Below are 12500 nucleotides of genomic sequence, written 5' to 3' on the forward strand. Positions count from 1 at the left end.
GTAGGCAGAATACACTCCTGTTTCAGGCCTCTTGTGTTGAGACAGCCCGCCGGTCTGGAGCCTGCTGCTCTCAAACACGCCTGCACTCTTCTGTTCACAAACTGCCCTCCTTCACAAACTTCTTACAGAGGTCCAAGCACACACCCTGTTTTGCACCAGCCTTGCAATCGCTTCATCTGCCCTTACACACAGTCTCAGAATGCCCTTTCTTTAGGGCCCAGCACAAGCAGCAGACCAGCTCACCACCAGCAGCTTGGGGTGAGTGTGAAGTGCAGAAAGATTCTCAATTTTCCTTCAGAAAAAGTGTATTTTAGTGTTATTGCTGTTTTTTTATTTATTTTAAGAAAGGAAAAAAGAGTAGAAGAAATAATAAATGAAAAGTAACATTAAAGAGGACTCTATGCAATTGTTCTAAGACGTGCACCACCTACTGTCTGCAAGAGGCAAAATGCCTACAGCACCTGGTATTCCCAGGCAGTCTCCCATCCAAGAACTAACCAGGCCTGACGCTGCTTAGCTTCTGAAATCAGACGAGATCAGGCGCATTAAGATTGGTATGGCCGTAGGCAGAATACACTCCTGTTTCAGGCCTCTTGTGTTGAGACAGCCCGCCGGTCTGGAGCCTGCTGCTCTCAAACACACCTGCACTCTACTGTTTACAAACTGCCCTCCTTCACAAACTTCTTACAGAGGGCCAATCGCACACCCTGTTTTGCACCAGCCTCACAATCGCTTCATCTGCACTTACACACAGTCTCAGACTGCCCTTTCTTTAGGGCCCAGCACAAGCAGCAACAGACCAGCTCACCACCAGCAGCTTGGGGTGAGTGTGAAGTGCAGAAAGATTCTCAATTTTCCTTCGGAAAGAGTGTATTTTAGTGTTATTGCTGTTTTTTTATTTATTTTAAGAAAGGAAAAAAGAGTAGAAGAAATAATAAATGAAAAGTAACATTAGAGAGGAATCTATGCATTTGTTCTAAGACGTGCACCACCTACTGTCTGCAAGAGGCAAAATGCCTACAGCACCTGGTATTCCCAGGCAGTCTCCCATCCAAGTACTAACCAGGCCCAATGCTGCTTCGCTTCTGAGATCAGACAAGATCAGGCACATTCAGGGTGGTATGGCCGTAGGCAGAATACACTTCTGTTTCAGGCCTCTTGTGTTGAGACAACCCACCGGTCTGGAGCCTGCTGCTCTCAAACACACCTGCACTCTACTGTTCACAAACTGCCCTCCTTCACAAACTTCTTACAGAGGGCCAAGCACACACCCTGTTTTGCACCAGCCTCGCAATCGCTTCACCTTCACTTACACACAGTCTCAGACTGCCCTTTCTTTAGGGCCCAGCACAAGCAGCAGACCAGCTCTGCACCAGCAGCTTGGGGTGAGTGTGAAGTGCAGAAAAATTCTAAATTTTCCTTCAGAAAGAGTGTATTTTAGTGTTATTGCTTTTTTTTATTTATTTTAAGAAAGGAAAAAAGAGTAGAAGAAATAATAAATGAAAAGTAACATTAGAGAGGACTCTATGCATTTGTTCTAAGACGTGCACCACCTACTGTCTGCAAGAGGCAAAATGCCTACAGCACCTGGCATTCCCAGGCAGTCTCCCATCCAAGTACTAACCAGGCCCAACTTTGCTTAGCTTCTGAGATCAGGCGCATTCAGGGTGGTATGGCCGTAGGCAGAATGCACTCCTGTTTCAGGCCTCTTGTGTTGAGACAGCCCGCCGGTCTGGAGCCTGCTGCTCTCAAACACACCTGCACTCTACTGTTCACAAACTGCCCTCCTTCACAAACTTCTTACAGAGGGCCAATCGCACATCCTGTTTTGCACCAGCCTCGCAATTGCTTCACCTTCACTTACACACAGTCTCAGACTTCCCTTTCTTTAGGGCCCAGCACAAGCAGCAGACCAGCTCAGCACCAGCAGCTTGGGGTGAGTGTGAAGTGCAGAAACATTCTCAATTTTCCTTCAGAAAGAGTGTATTTTAGTGTTATTGCTGTTTTTTTATTTATTTGAAGAAAGGAAAAAAGAGTAGAAGAAATAATAAAGGAAAAGTAACATTAGAGAGGACTCTATGCATTTGTTCTAAGACGTGCACCACCTACTGTCTGCAAGAAGCAAAATGCCTACAGCACCTGGTATTCCCAGGCAGTCTCCCATCCAAGTACTAACCAGGCCCGACTTTGCTTAGCTTCTGAGATCAGACGAGATCAGGCGCATTCAGGGTGGTATGGCCGTAGGCAGAATGCACTCCTGTTTCAGGCCTCTTGTGTTGAGACAGCCCGCCGGTCTGGAGCCTGCTGCTCTCAAACACACCTGCACTCTACTGTTCACAAACTGCCCTCCTTCACAAACTTCTTACAGAGGGCCAATCGCACACCCTGTTTTGCACCAGCCTCACAATCGCTTCATCTGCACTTACACACAGTCTCAGACTGCCCTTTCTTTAGGGCCCAGCACAAGCAGCAACAGACCAGCTCACCACCAGCAGCTTGGGGTGAGTGTGAAGTGCAGAAAGATTCTAAATTTTCCTTCAGAAAGAGTGTATTTTAGTGTTATTGCTGTTTTTTTTATTTATTTTAAGAAAGGAAAAAAGAGTAGAAGAAATAATAAATGAAAAGTAACATTAGAGAGGACTCTATGCATTTGTTCTAAGACGTGCACCACCTACTGTCTGCAAGAGGCAAAATGCCTACAGCACCTGGCATTCCCAGGCAGTCTCCCATCCAAGTACTAACCAGGCCCAACTTTGCTTAGCTTCTGAGATCAGGCACATTCAGGGTGGTATGGCCGTAGGCAGAATACACTCCTCTTTCAGGCCTCTTGTGTTGAGACAGCCCGCCGGTCTGGAGCCTGCTGCTCTCAAACACGCCTGCACTCTTCTGTTCACAAACTGCCCTCCTTCACAAACTTCTTACAGAGGTCCAAGCAGACACCCTGTTTTGCACCAGCCTTGCAATCGCTTCATCTGCCCTTACACACAGTCTCAGAATGCCCTTTCTTTAGGGCCCAGCACAAGCAGCAGACCAGCTCACCACCAGCAGCTTGGGGTGAGTGTGAAGTGCAGAAAGATTCTCAATTTTCCTTCAGAAAAAGTGTATTTTAGTGTTATTGCTGTTTTTTTATTTATTTTAAGAAAGGAAAAAAGAGTAGAAGAAATAATAAATGAAAAGTAACATTAAAGAGGACTCTATGCAATTGTTCTAAGAAGTGCACCACCTACTGTCTGCAAGAGGCAAAATGCCTACAGCACCTGGTATTCCCAGGCAGTCTCCCATCCAAGTACTAACCAGGCCTGACGCTGCTTAGCTTCTGAAATAAGACGAGATCAGGCGCATTAAGATTGGTACGGCCGTAGGCAGAATACACTCCTGTTTCAGGCCTCTTGTGTTGAGACAGCCCGCCGGTCTGGAGCCTGCTGCTCTCAAACACACCTGCACTCTACTGTTCACAAACTGCCCTCCTTCACAAACTTCTTACAGAGGGCCAATCGCACACCCTGTTTTGCACCAGCCTCACAATCGCTTCATCTGCACTTACACACAGTCTCAGACTGCCCTTTCTTTAGGGCCCAGCACAAGCAGCAACAGACCAGCTCACCACCAGCAGCTTGGGGTGAGTGTGAAGTGCAGAAAAATTATTAATTTTCCTTCAGAAAGAGTGTATTTTAGTGTTATTGCTGTTTTTTTATTTATTTTAAGAAAGGAAAAAAGAGTAGAAGAAATAATAAATGAAAAGTAACATTAGAGAGGACTCTATGCATTTGTTCTAAGACGTGCACCACCTACTGTCTGCAAGAGGCAAAATGCCTACAGCACCTGCTATTCCTAGGCACTCTCCCATCCAAGTACTAACCAGGCCCGACTCTGCTTAGCTTCTGAGATCAGACGAGATCAGGCGCATTTAGGGTGGTATGGCCGTAGGCAGAATACACTCCTGTTTCAGGCCTCTTGTGTTGAGACAGCCCGCCGGTCTGGAGCCTGCTGCTCTCAAACACACCTGCACTCTACTGTTCACAAACTGCCCTCCTTCACAAACTTCTTACAGAGGGCCAATCGCACACCCTGTTTTGCACCAGCCTCACAATCGCTTCATCTGCACTTACACACAGTCTCAGACTGCCCTTTCTTTAGGGCCCAGCACAAGCAGCAACAGACCAGCTCACCACCAGCAGCTTGGGGTGAGTGTGAAGTGCAGAAAGATTCTCAATTTTCCTTCGGAAAGAGTGTATTTTAGTGTTATTGCTGTTTTTTTATTTATTTTAAGAAAGGAAAAAAGAGTAGAAGAAATAATAAATGAAAAGTAACATTAGAGAGGAATCTATGCATTTGTTCTAAGACGTGCACCACCTACTGTCTGCAAGAGGCAAAATGCCTACAGCACCTGGTATTCCCAGGCAGTCTCCCATCCAAGTACTAACCAGGCCCAATGCTGCTTCGCTTCTGAGATCAGACAAGATCAGGCACATTCAGGGTGGTATGGCCGTAGGCAGAATACACTTCTGTTTCAGGCCTCTTGTGTTGAGACAACCCACCGGTCTGGAGCCTGCTGCTCTCAAACACACCTGCACTCTACTGTTCACAAACTGCCCTCCTTCACAAACTTCTTACAGAGGGCCAAGCACACACCCTGTTTTGCACCAGCCTCGCAATCGCTTCACCTTCACTTACACACAGTCTCAGACTGCCCTTTCTTTAGGGCCCAGCACAAGCAGCAGACCAGCTCTGCACCAGCAGCTTGGGGTGAGTGTGAAGTGCAGAAAAATTCTCAATTTTCCTTCAGAAAGAGTGTATTTTAGTGTTATTGCTTTTTTTTATTTATTTTAAGAAAGGAAAAAAGAGTAGAAGAAATAATAAATGAAAAGTAACATTAGAGAGGACTCTATGCATTTGTTCTAAGACGTGCACCACCTACTGTCTGCAAGAGGCAAAATGCCTACAGCACCTGGCATTCCCAGGCAGTCTCCCATCCAAGTACTAACCAGGCCCAACTTTGCTTAGCTTCTGAGATCAGGCGCATTCAGGGTGGTATGGCCGTAGGCAGAATGCACTCCTGTTTCAGGCCTCTTGTGTTGAGACAGCCCGCCGGTCTGGAGCCTGCTGCTCTCAAACACACCTGCACTCTACTGTTCACAAACTGCCCTCCTTCACAAACTTCTTACAGAGGGCCAAGCACACATCCTGTTTTGCACCAGCCTCGCAATTGCTTCACCTTCACTTACACACAGTCTCAGACTTCCCTTTCTTTAGGGCCCAGCACAAGCAGCAGACCAGCTCAGCACCAGCAGCTTGGGGTGAGTGTGAAGTGCAGAAAGATTCTAAATTTTCCTTCAGAAAGAGTGTATTTTAGTGTTATTGCTGTTTTTTTTATTTATTTTAAGAAAGGAAAAAAGAGTAGAAGAAATAATAAATGAAAAGTAACATTAGAGAGGACTCTATGCATTTGTTCTAAGACGTGCACCACCTACTGTCTGCAAGAGGCAAAATGCCTACAGCACCTGGCATTCCCAGGCAGTCTCCCATCCAAGTACTAACCAGGCCCAACTTTGCTTAGCTTCTGAGATCAGGCGCATTCAGGGTGGTATGGCCGTAGGCAGAATACACTCCTGTTTCAGGCCTCTTGTGTTGAGACAGCCCGCCGGTCTGGAGCCTGCTGCTCTCAAACACGCCTGCACTCTTCTGTTCACAAACTGCCCTCCTTCACAAACTTCTTAAAGAGGTCCAAGCAGACACCCTGTTTTGCACCAGCCTTGCAATCGCTTCATCTGCCCTTACACACAGTCTCAGAATGCCCTTTCTTTAGGGCCCAGCACAAGCAGCAGACCAGCTCACCACCAGCAGCTTGGGGTGAATGTGAAGTGCAGAAAGATTCTCAATTTTCCTTCAGAAAAAGTGTATTTTAGTGTTATTGCTGTTTTTTTATTTATTTTAAGAAAGGAAAAAAGAGTAGAAGAAATAATAAATGAAAAGTAACATTAAAGAGGACTCTATGCAATTGTTCTAAGAAGTGCACCACCTACTGTCTGCAAGAGGCAAAATGCCTACAGCACCTGGTATTCCCAGGCAGTCTCCCATCCAAGTACTAACCAGGCCTGACGCTGCTTAGCTTCTGAAATAAGACGAGATCAGGCGCATTAAGATTGGTACGGCCGTAGGCAGAATACACTCCTGTTTCAGGCCTCTTGTGTTGAGACAGCCCGCCGGTCTGGAGCCTGCTGCTCTCAAACACACCTGCACTCTACTGTTCACAAACTGCCCTCCTTCACAAACTTCTTACAGAGGGCCAATCGCACACCCTGTTTTGCACCAGCTTCACAATCGCTTCATCTGCACTTACACACAGTCTCAGACTGCCCTTTCTTTAGGGCCCAGCACAAGCAGCAACAGACCAGCTCACCACCAGCAGCTTGGGGTGAGTGTGAAGTGCAGAAAAATTATTAATTTTCCTTCAGAAAGAGTGTATTTTAGTGTTATTGCTGTTTTTTTATTTATTTTAAGAAAGGAAAAAAGAGTAGAAGAAATAATAAATGAAAAGTAACATTAGAGAGGACTCTATGCATTTGTTCTAAGACGTGCACCACCTACTGTCTGCAAGAGGCAAAATGCCTACAGCACCTGCTATTCCCAGGCAGTCTCCCATCCAAGTACTAACCAGGCCCGACTCTGCTTAGCTTCTGAGATCAGACGAGATCAGGCGCATTTAGGGTGGTATGGCCGTAGGCAGAATACACTCCTGTTTCAGGCCTCTTGTGTTGAGACAGCCCGCCGGTCTGGAGCCTGCTGCTCTCAAACACACCTGCACTCTACTGTTCACAAACTGCCCTCCTTCACAAACTTCTTACAGAGGGCCAATCGCACACCCTGTTTTGCACCAGCCTCACAATCGCTTCATCTGCACTTACACACAGTCTCAGACTGCCCTTTCTTTAGGGCCCAGCACAAGCAGCAACAGACCAGCTCACCACCAGCAGCTTGGGGTGAGTGTGAAGTGCAGAAAGATTCTCAATTTTCCTTCGGAAAGAGTGTATTTTAGTGTTATTGCTGTTTTTTTATTTATTTTAAGAAAGGAAAAAAGAGTAGAAGAAATAATAAATGAAAAGTAACATTAGAGAGGAATCTATGCATTTGTTCTAAGACGTGCACCACCTACTGTCTGCAAGAGGCAAAATGCCTACAGCACCTGGTATTCCCAGGCAGTCTCCCATCCAAGTACTAACCAGTCCCAATGCTGCTTCGCTTCTGAGATCAGACAAGATCAGGCACATTCAGGGTGGTATGGCCGTAGGCAGAATACACTTCTGTTTCAGGCCTCTTGTGTTGAGACAACCCACCGGTCTGGAGCCTGCTGCTCTCAAACACACCTGCACTCTACTGTTCACAAACTGCCCTCCTTCACAAACTTCTTACAGAGGGCCAAGCACACACCCTGTTTTGCACCAGCCTCGCAATCGCTTCACCTTCACTTACACACAGTCTCAGACTGCCCTTTCTTTAGGGCCCAGCACAAGCAGCAGACCAGCTCTGCACCAGCAGCTTGGGGTGAGTGTGAAGTGCAGAAAAATTCTAAATTTTCCTTCAGAAAGAGTGTATTTTAGTGTTATTGCTTTTTTTTATTTATTTTAAGAAAGGAAAAAAGAGTAGAAGAAATAATAAATGAAAAGTAACATTAGAGAGGACTCTATGCATTTGTTCTAAGACGTGCACCACCTACTGTCTGCAAGAGGCAAAATGCCTACAGCACCTGGCATTCCCAGGCAGTCTCCCATCCAAGTACTAACCAGGCCCAACTTTGCTTAGCTTCTGAGATCAGGCGCATTCAGGGTGGTATGGCCGTAGGCAGAATGCACTCCTGTTTCAGGCCTCTTGTGTTGAGACAGCCCGCCGGTCTGGAGCCTGCTGCTCTCAAACACACCTGCACTCTACTGTTCACAAACTGCCCTCCTTCACAAACTTCTTACAGAGGGCCAATCGCACATCCTGTTTTGCACCAGCCTCGCAATTGCTTCACCTTCACTTACTCACAGTCTCAGACTTCCCTTTCTTTAGGGCCCAGCACAAGCAGCAGACCAGCTCAGCACCAGCAGCTTGGGGTGAGTGTGAAGTGCAGAAACATTCTCAATTTTCCTTCAGAAAGAGTGTATTTTAGTGTTATTGCTGTTTTTTTATTTATTTGAAGAAAGGAAAAAAGAGTAGAAGAAATAATAAAGGAAAAGTAACATTAGAGAGGACTCTATGCATTTGTTCTAAGACGTGCACCACCTACTGTCTGCAAGAAGCAAAATGCCTACAGCACCTGGTATTCCCAGGCAGTCTCCCATCCAAGTACTAACCAGGCCCGACTTTGCTTAGCTTCTGAGATCAGACGAGATCAGGCGCATTCAGGGTGGTATGGCCGTAGGCAGAATGCACTCCTGTTTCAGGCCTCTTGTGTTGAGACAGCCCGCCGGTCTGGAGCCTGCTGCTCTCAAACACACCTGCACTCTACTGTTCACAAACTGCCCTCCTTCACAAACTTCTTACAGAGGGCCAATCGCACACCCTGTTTTGCACCAGCCTCACAATCGCTTCATCTGCACTTACACACAGTCTCAGACTGCCCTTTCTTTAGTGCCCAGCACAAGCAGCAACAGACCAGCTCACCACCAGCAGCTTGGGGTGAGTGTGAAGTGCAGAAAGATTCTAAATTTTCCTTCAGAAAGAGTGTATTTTAGTGTTATTGCTGTTTTTTTTATTTATTTTAAGAAAGGAAAAAAGAGTAGAAGAAATAATAAATGAAAAGTAACATTAGAGAGGACTCTATGCATTTGTTCTAAGACGTGCACCACCTACTGTCTGCAAGAGGCAAAATGCCTACAGCACCTGGCATTCCCAGGCAGTCTCCCATCCAAGTACTAACCAGGCCCAACTTTGCTTAGCTTCTGAGATCAGGCGCATTCAGGGTGGTATGGCCGTAGGCAGAATACACTCCTCTTTCAGGCCTCTTGTGTTGAGACAGCCCGCCGGTCTGGAGCCTGCTGCTCTCAAACACGCCTGCACTCTTCTGTTCACAAACTGCCCTCCTTCACAAACTTCTTACAGAGGTCCAAGCAGACACCCTGTTTTGCACCAGCCTTGCAATCGCTTCATCTGCCCTTACACACAGTCTCAGAATGCCCTTTCTTTAGGGCCCAGCACAAGCAGCAGACCAGCTCACCACCAGCAGCTTGGGGTGAGTGTGAAGTGCAGAAAGATTCTCAATTTTCCTTCAGAAAAAGTGTATTTTAGTGTTATTGCTGTTTTTTTATTTATTTTAAGAAAGGAAAAAAGAGTAGAAGAAATAATAAATGAAAAGTAACATTAAAGAGGACTCTATGCAATTGTTCTAAGAAGTGCACCACCTACTGTCTGCAAGAGGCAAAATGCCTACAGCACCTGGTATTCCCAGGCAGTCTCCCATCCAAGTACTAACCAGGCCTGACGCTGCTTAGCTTCTGAAATAAGACGAGATCAGGCGCATTAAGATTGGTACGGCCGTAGGCAGAATACACTCCTGTTTCAGGCCTCTTGTGTTGAGACAGCCCGCCGGTCTGGAGCCTGCTGCTCTCAAACACACCTGCACTCTACTGTTCACAAACTGCCCTCCTTCACAAACTTCTTACAGAGGGCCAATCGCACACCCTGTTTTGCACCAGCCTCACAATCGCTTCATCTGCACTTACACACAGTCTCAGACTGCCCTTTCTTTAGGGCCCAGCACAAGCAGCAACAGACCAGCTCACCACCAGCAGCTTGGGGTGAGTGTGAAGTGCAGAAAAATTATTAATTTTCCTTCAGAAAGAGTGTATTTTAGTGTTATTGCTGTTTTTTTATTTATTTTAAGAAAGGAAAAAAGAGTAGAAGAAATAATAAATGAAAAGTAACATTAGAGAGGACTCTATGCATTTGTTCTAAGACGTGCACCACCTACTGTCTGCAAGAGGCAAAATGCCTACAGCACCTGCTATTCCCAGGCACTCTCCCATCCAAGTACTAACCAGGCCCGACTCTGCTTAGCTTCTGAGATCAGACGAGATCAGGCGCATTTAGGGTGGTATGGCCGTAGGCAGAATACACTCCTGTTTCAGGCCTCTTGTGTTGAGACAGCCCGCCGGTCTGGAGCCTGCTGCTCTCAAACACACCTGCACTCTACTGTTCACAAACTGCCCTCCTTCACAAACTTCTTACAGAGGGCCAATCGCACACCCTGTTTTGCACCAGCCTCACAATCGCTTCATCTGCACTTACACACAGTCTCAGACTGCCCTTTCTTTAGGGCCCAGCACAAGCAGCAACAGACCAGCTCACCACCAGCAGCTTGGGGTGAGTGTGAAGTGCAGAAAGATTCTCAATTTTCCTTCGGAAAGAGTGTATTTTAGTGTTATTGCTGTTTTTTTATTTATTTTAAGAAAGGAAAAAAGAGTAGAAGAAATAATAAATGAAAAGTAACATTAGAGAGGAATCTATGCATTTGTTCTAAGACGTGCACCACCTACTGTCTGCAAGAGGCAAAATGCCTACAGCACCTGGTATTCCCAGGCAGTCTCCCATCCAAGTACTAACCAGGCCCAATGCTGCTTCGCTTCTGAGATCAGACAAGATCAGGCACATTCAGGGTGGTATGGCCGTAGGCAGAATACACTTCTGTTTCAGGCCTCTTGTGTTGAGACAACCCACCGGTCTGGAGCCTGCTGCTCTCAAACACACCTGCACTCTACTGTTCACAAACTGCCCTCCTTCACAAACTTCTTACAGAGGGCCAAGCACACACCCTGTTTTGCACCAGCCTCGCAATCGCTTCACCTTCACTTACACACAGTCTCAGACTGCCCTTTCTTTAGGGCCCAGCACAAGCAGCAGACCAGCTCTGCACCAGCAGCTTGGGGTGAGTGTGAAGTGCAGAAAAATTCTCAATTTTCCTTCAGAAAGAGTGTATTTTAGTGTTATTGCTTTTTTTTATTTATTTTAAGAAAGGAAAAAAGAGTAGAAGAAATAATAAATGAAAAGTAACATTAGAGAGGACTCTATGCATTTGTTCTAAGACGTGCACCACCTACTGTCTGCAAGAGGCAAAATGCCTACAGCACCTGGCATTCCCAGGCAGTCTCCCATCCAAGTACTAACCAGGCCCAACTTTGCTTAGCTTCTGAGATCAGGCGCATTCAGGGTGGTATGGCCGTAGGCAGAATGCACTCCTGTTTCAGGCCTCTTGTGTTGAGACAGCCCGCCGGTCTGGAGCCTGCTGCTCTCAAACACACCTGCACTCTACTGTTCACAAACTGCCCTCCTTCACAAACTTCTTACAGAGGGCCAAGCACACATCCTGTTTTGCACCAGCCTCGCAATTGCTTCACCTTCACTTACACACAGTCTCAGACTTCCCTTTCTTTAGGGCCCAGCACAAGCAGCAGACCAGCTCAGCACCAGCAGCTTGGGGTGAGTGTGAAGTGCAGAAAGATTCTAAATTTTCCTTCAGAAAGAGTGTATTTTAGTGTTATTGCTGTTTTTTTTATTTATTTTAAGAAAGGAAAAAAGAGTAGAAGAAATAATAAATGAAAAGTAACATTAGAGAGGACTCTATGCATTTGTTCTAAGACGTGCACCACCTACTGTCTGCAAGAGGCAAAATGCCTACAGCACCTGGCATTCCCAGGCAGTCTCCCATCCAAGTACTAACCAGGCCCAACTTTGCTTAGCTTCTGAGATCAGGCGCATTCAGGGTGGTATGGCCGTAGGCAGAATACACTCCTGTTTCAGGCCTCTTGTGTTGAGACAGCCCGCCGGTCTGGAGCCTGCTGCTCTCAAACACGCCTGCACTCTTCTGTTCACAAACTGCCCTCCTTCACAAACTTCTTAAAGAGGTCCAAGCAGACACCCTGTTTTGCACCAGCCTTGCAATCGCTTCATCTGCCCTTACACACAGTCTCAGAATGCCCTTTCTTTAGGGCCCAGCACAAGCAGCAGACCAGCTCACCACCAGCAGCTTGGGGTGAATGTGAAGTGCAGAAAGATTCTCAATTTTCCTTCAGAAAAAGTGTATTTTAGTGTTATTGCTGTTTTTTTATTTATTTTAAGAAAGGAAAAAAGAGTAGAAGAAATAATAAATGAAAAGTAACATTAAAGAGGACTCTATGCAATTGTTCTAAGAAGTGCACCACCTACTGTCTGCAAGAGGCAAAATGCCTACAGCACCTGGTATTCCCAGGCAGTCTCCCATCCAAGTACTAACCAGGCCTGACGCTGCTTAGCTTCTGAAATAAGACGAGATCAGGCGCATTAAGATTGGTACGGCCGTAGGCAGAATACACTCCTGTTTCAGGCCTCTTGTGTTGAGACAGCCCGCCGGTCTGGAGCCTGCTGCTCTCAAACACACCTGCACTCTACTGTTCACAAACTGCCCTCCTTCACAAACTTCTTACAGAGGGCCAATCGCACACCCTGTTTTGCACCAGCTTCACAATCGCTTCATCTGCACTTACACA

The 12500-nt window shown here is 46.4% G+C and overlaps 6 non-coding genes and 17 pseudogenes across 6 annotated transcripts; all 23 read right to left on the bottom strand.

Annotated features, from left to right (window-relative positions):
• Positions 1–6, bottom strand: part of LOC138251306 (5S ribosomal RNA) — a 109-nt pseudogene extending 103 nt beyond the window's left edge.
• A 443-nt stretch (positions 7–449) lies between these two features.
• LOC138257290 (5S ribosomal RNA) lies at positions 450–568 on the bottom strand (annotated as a pseudogene).
• Positions 569–1014: 446 nt separating this feature from the next.
• LOC138255475 (5S ribosomal RNA) lies at positions 1015–1133 on the bottom strand. Its single transcript, XR_011198106.1, has one exon. It is a non-coding gene; the product is annotated as a 5S ribosomal RNA (ribosomal RNA).
• Positions 1134–1575: 442 nt separating this feature from the next.
• Positions 1576–1684, bottom strand: LOC138250639 (5S ribosomal RNA; annotated as a pseudogene).
• Positions 1685–2127: 443 nt separating this feature from the next.
• LOC138252825 (5S ribosomal RNA) lies at positions 2128–2246 on the bottom strand. Its single transcript, XR_011195544.1, has one exon. It is a non-coding gene; the product is annotated as a 5S ribosomal RNA (ribosomal RNA).
• Positions 2247–2693: 447 nt separating this feature from the next.
• LOC138250996 (5S ribosomal RNA) lies at positions 2694–2802 on the bottom strand (annotated as a pseudogene).
• A 443-nt stretch (positions 2803–3245) lies between these two features.
• LOC138251391 (5S ribosomal RNA) lies at positions 3246–3364 on the bottom strand (annotated as a pseudogene).
• Positions 3365–3810: 446 nt separating this feature from the next.
• LOC138256418 (5S ribosomal RNA) lies at positions 3811–3929 on the bottom strand (annotated as a pseudogene).
• Positions 3930–4375: 446 nt separating this feature from the next.
• Positions 4376–4494, bottom strand: LOC138255476 (5S ribosomal RNA). The gene has a single exon (XR_011198107.1). It is a non-coding gene; the product is annotated as a 5S ribosomal RNA (ribosomal RNA).
• A 442-nt stretch (positions 4495–4936) lies between these two features.
• Positions 4937–5045, bottom strand: LOC138250640 (5S ribosomal RNA; annotated as a pseudogene).
• Positions 5046–5489: 444 nt separating this feature from the next.
• On the bottom strand, positions 5490–5598 carry LOC138250641 (5S ribosomal RNA; annotated as a pseudogene).
• A 443-nt stretch (positions 5599–6041) lies between these two features.
• On the bottom strand, positions 6042–6160 carry LOC138251392 (5S ribosomal RNA; annotated as a pseudogene).
• A 446-nt stretch (positions 6161–6606) lies between these two features.
• LOC138253990 (5S ribosomal RNA) lies at positions 6607–6725 on the bottom strand. Its single transcript, XR_011196668.1, has one exon. It is a non-coding gene; the product is annotated as a 5S ribosomal RNA (ribosomal RNA).
• A 446-nt stretch (positions 6726–7171) lies between these two features.
• Positions 7172–7290, bottom strand: LOC138257139 (5S ribosomal RNA; annotated as a pseudogene).
• Positions 7291–7732: 442 nt separating this feature from the next.
• On the bottom strand, positions 7733–7841 carry LOC138250642 (5S ribosomal RNA; annotated as a pseudogene).
• Positions 7842–8284: 443 nt separating this feature from the next.
• Positions 8285–8403, bottom strand: LOC138252826 (5S ribosomal RNA). The gene has a single exon (XR_011195545.1). It is a non-coding gene; the product is annotated as a 5S ribosomal RNA (ribosomal RNA).
• Positions 8404–8850: 447 nt separating this feature from the next.
• On the bottom strand, positions 8851–8959 carry LOC138250643 (5S ribosomal RNA; annotated as a pseudogene).
• Positions 8960–9402: 443 nt separating this feature from the next.
• LOC138251393 (5S ribosomal RNA) lies at positions 9403–9521 on the bottom strand (annotated as a pseudogene).
• Positions 9522–9967: 446 nt separating this feature from the next.
• LOC138255741 (5S ribosomal RNA) lies at positions 9968–10086 on the bottom strand (annotated as a pseudogene).
• A 446-nt stretch (positions 10087–10532) lies between these two features.
• On the bottom strand, positions 10533–10651 carry LOC138255477 (5S ribosomal RNA). The gene has a single exon (XR_011198108.1). It is a non-coding gene; the product is annotated as a 5S ribosomal RNA (ribosomal RNA).
• A 442-nt stretch (positions 10652–11093) lies between these two features.
• LOC138250645 (5S ribosomal RNA) lies at positions 11094–11202 on the bottom strand (annotated as a pseudogene).
• Positions 11203–11646: 444 nt separating this feature from the next.
• On the bottom strand, positions 11647–11755 carry LOC138250646 (5S ribosomal RNA; annotated as a pseudogene).
• A 443-nt stretch (positions 11756–12198) lies between these two features.
• On the bottom strand, positions 12199–12317 carry LOC138251394 (5S ribosomal RNA; annotated as a pseudogene).
• Positions 12318–12500: the final 183 nt, after the last annotated feature.

This window comes from Pleurodeles waltl, chromosome 8, assembly GCF_031143425.1.
Source record: "Pleurodeles waltl isolate 20211129_DDA chromosome 8, aPleWal1.hap1.20221129, whole genome shotgun sequence".
Lineage (NCBI taxonomy): Eukaryota > Metazoa > Chordata > Amphibia > Caudata > Salamandridae > Pleurodeles > Pleurodeles waltl.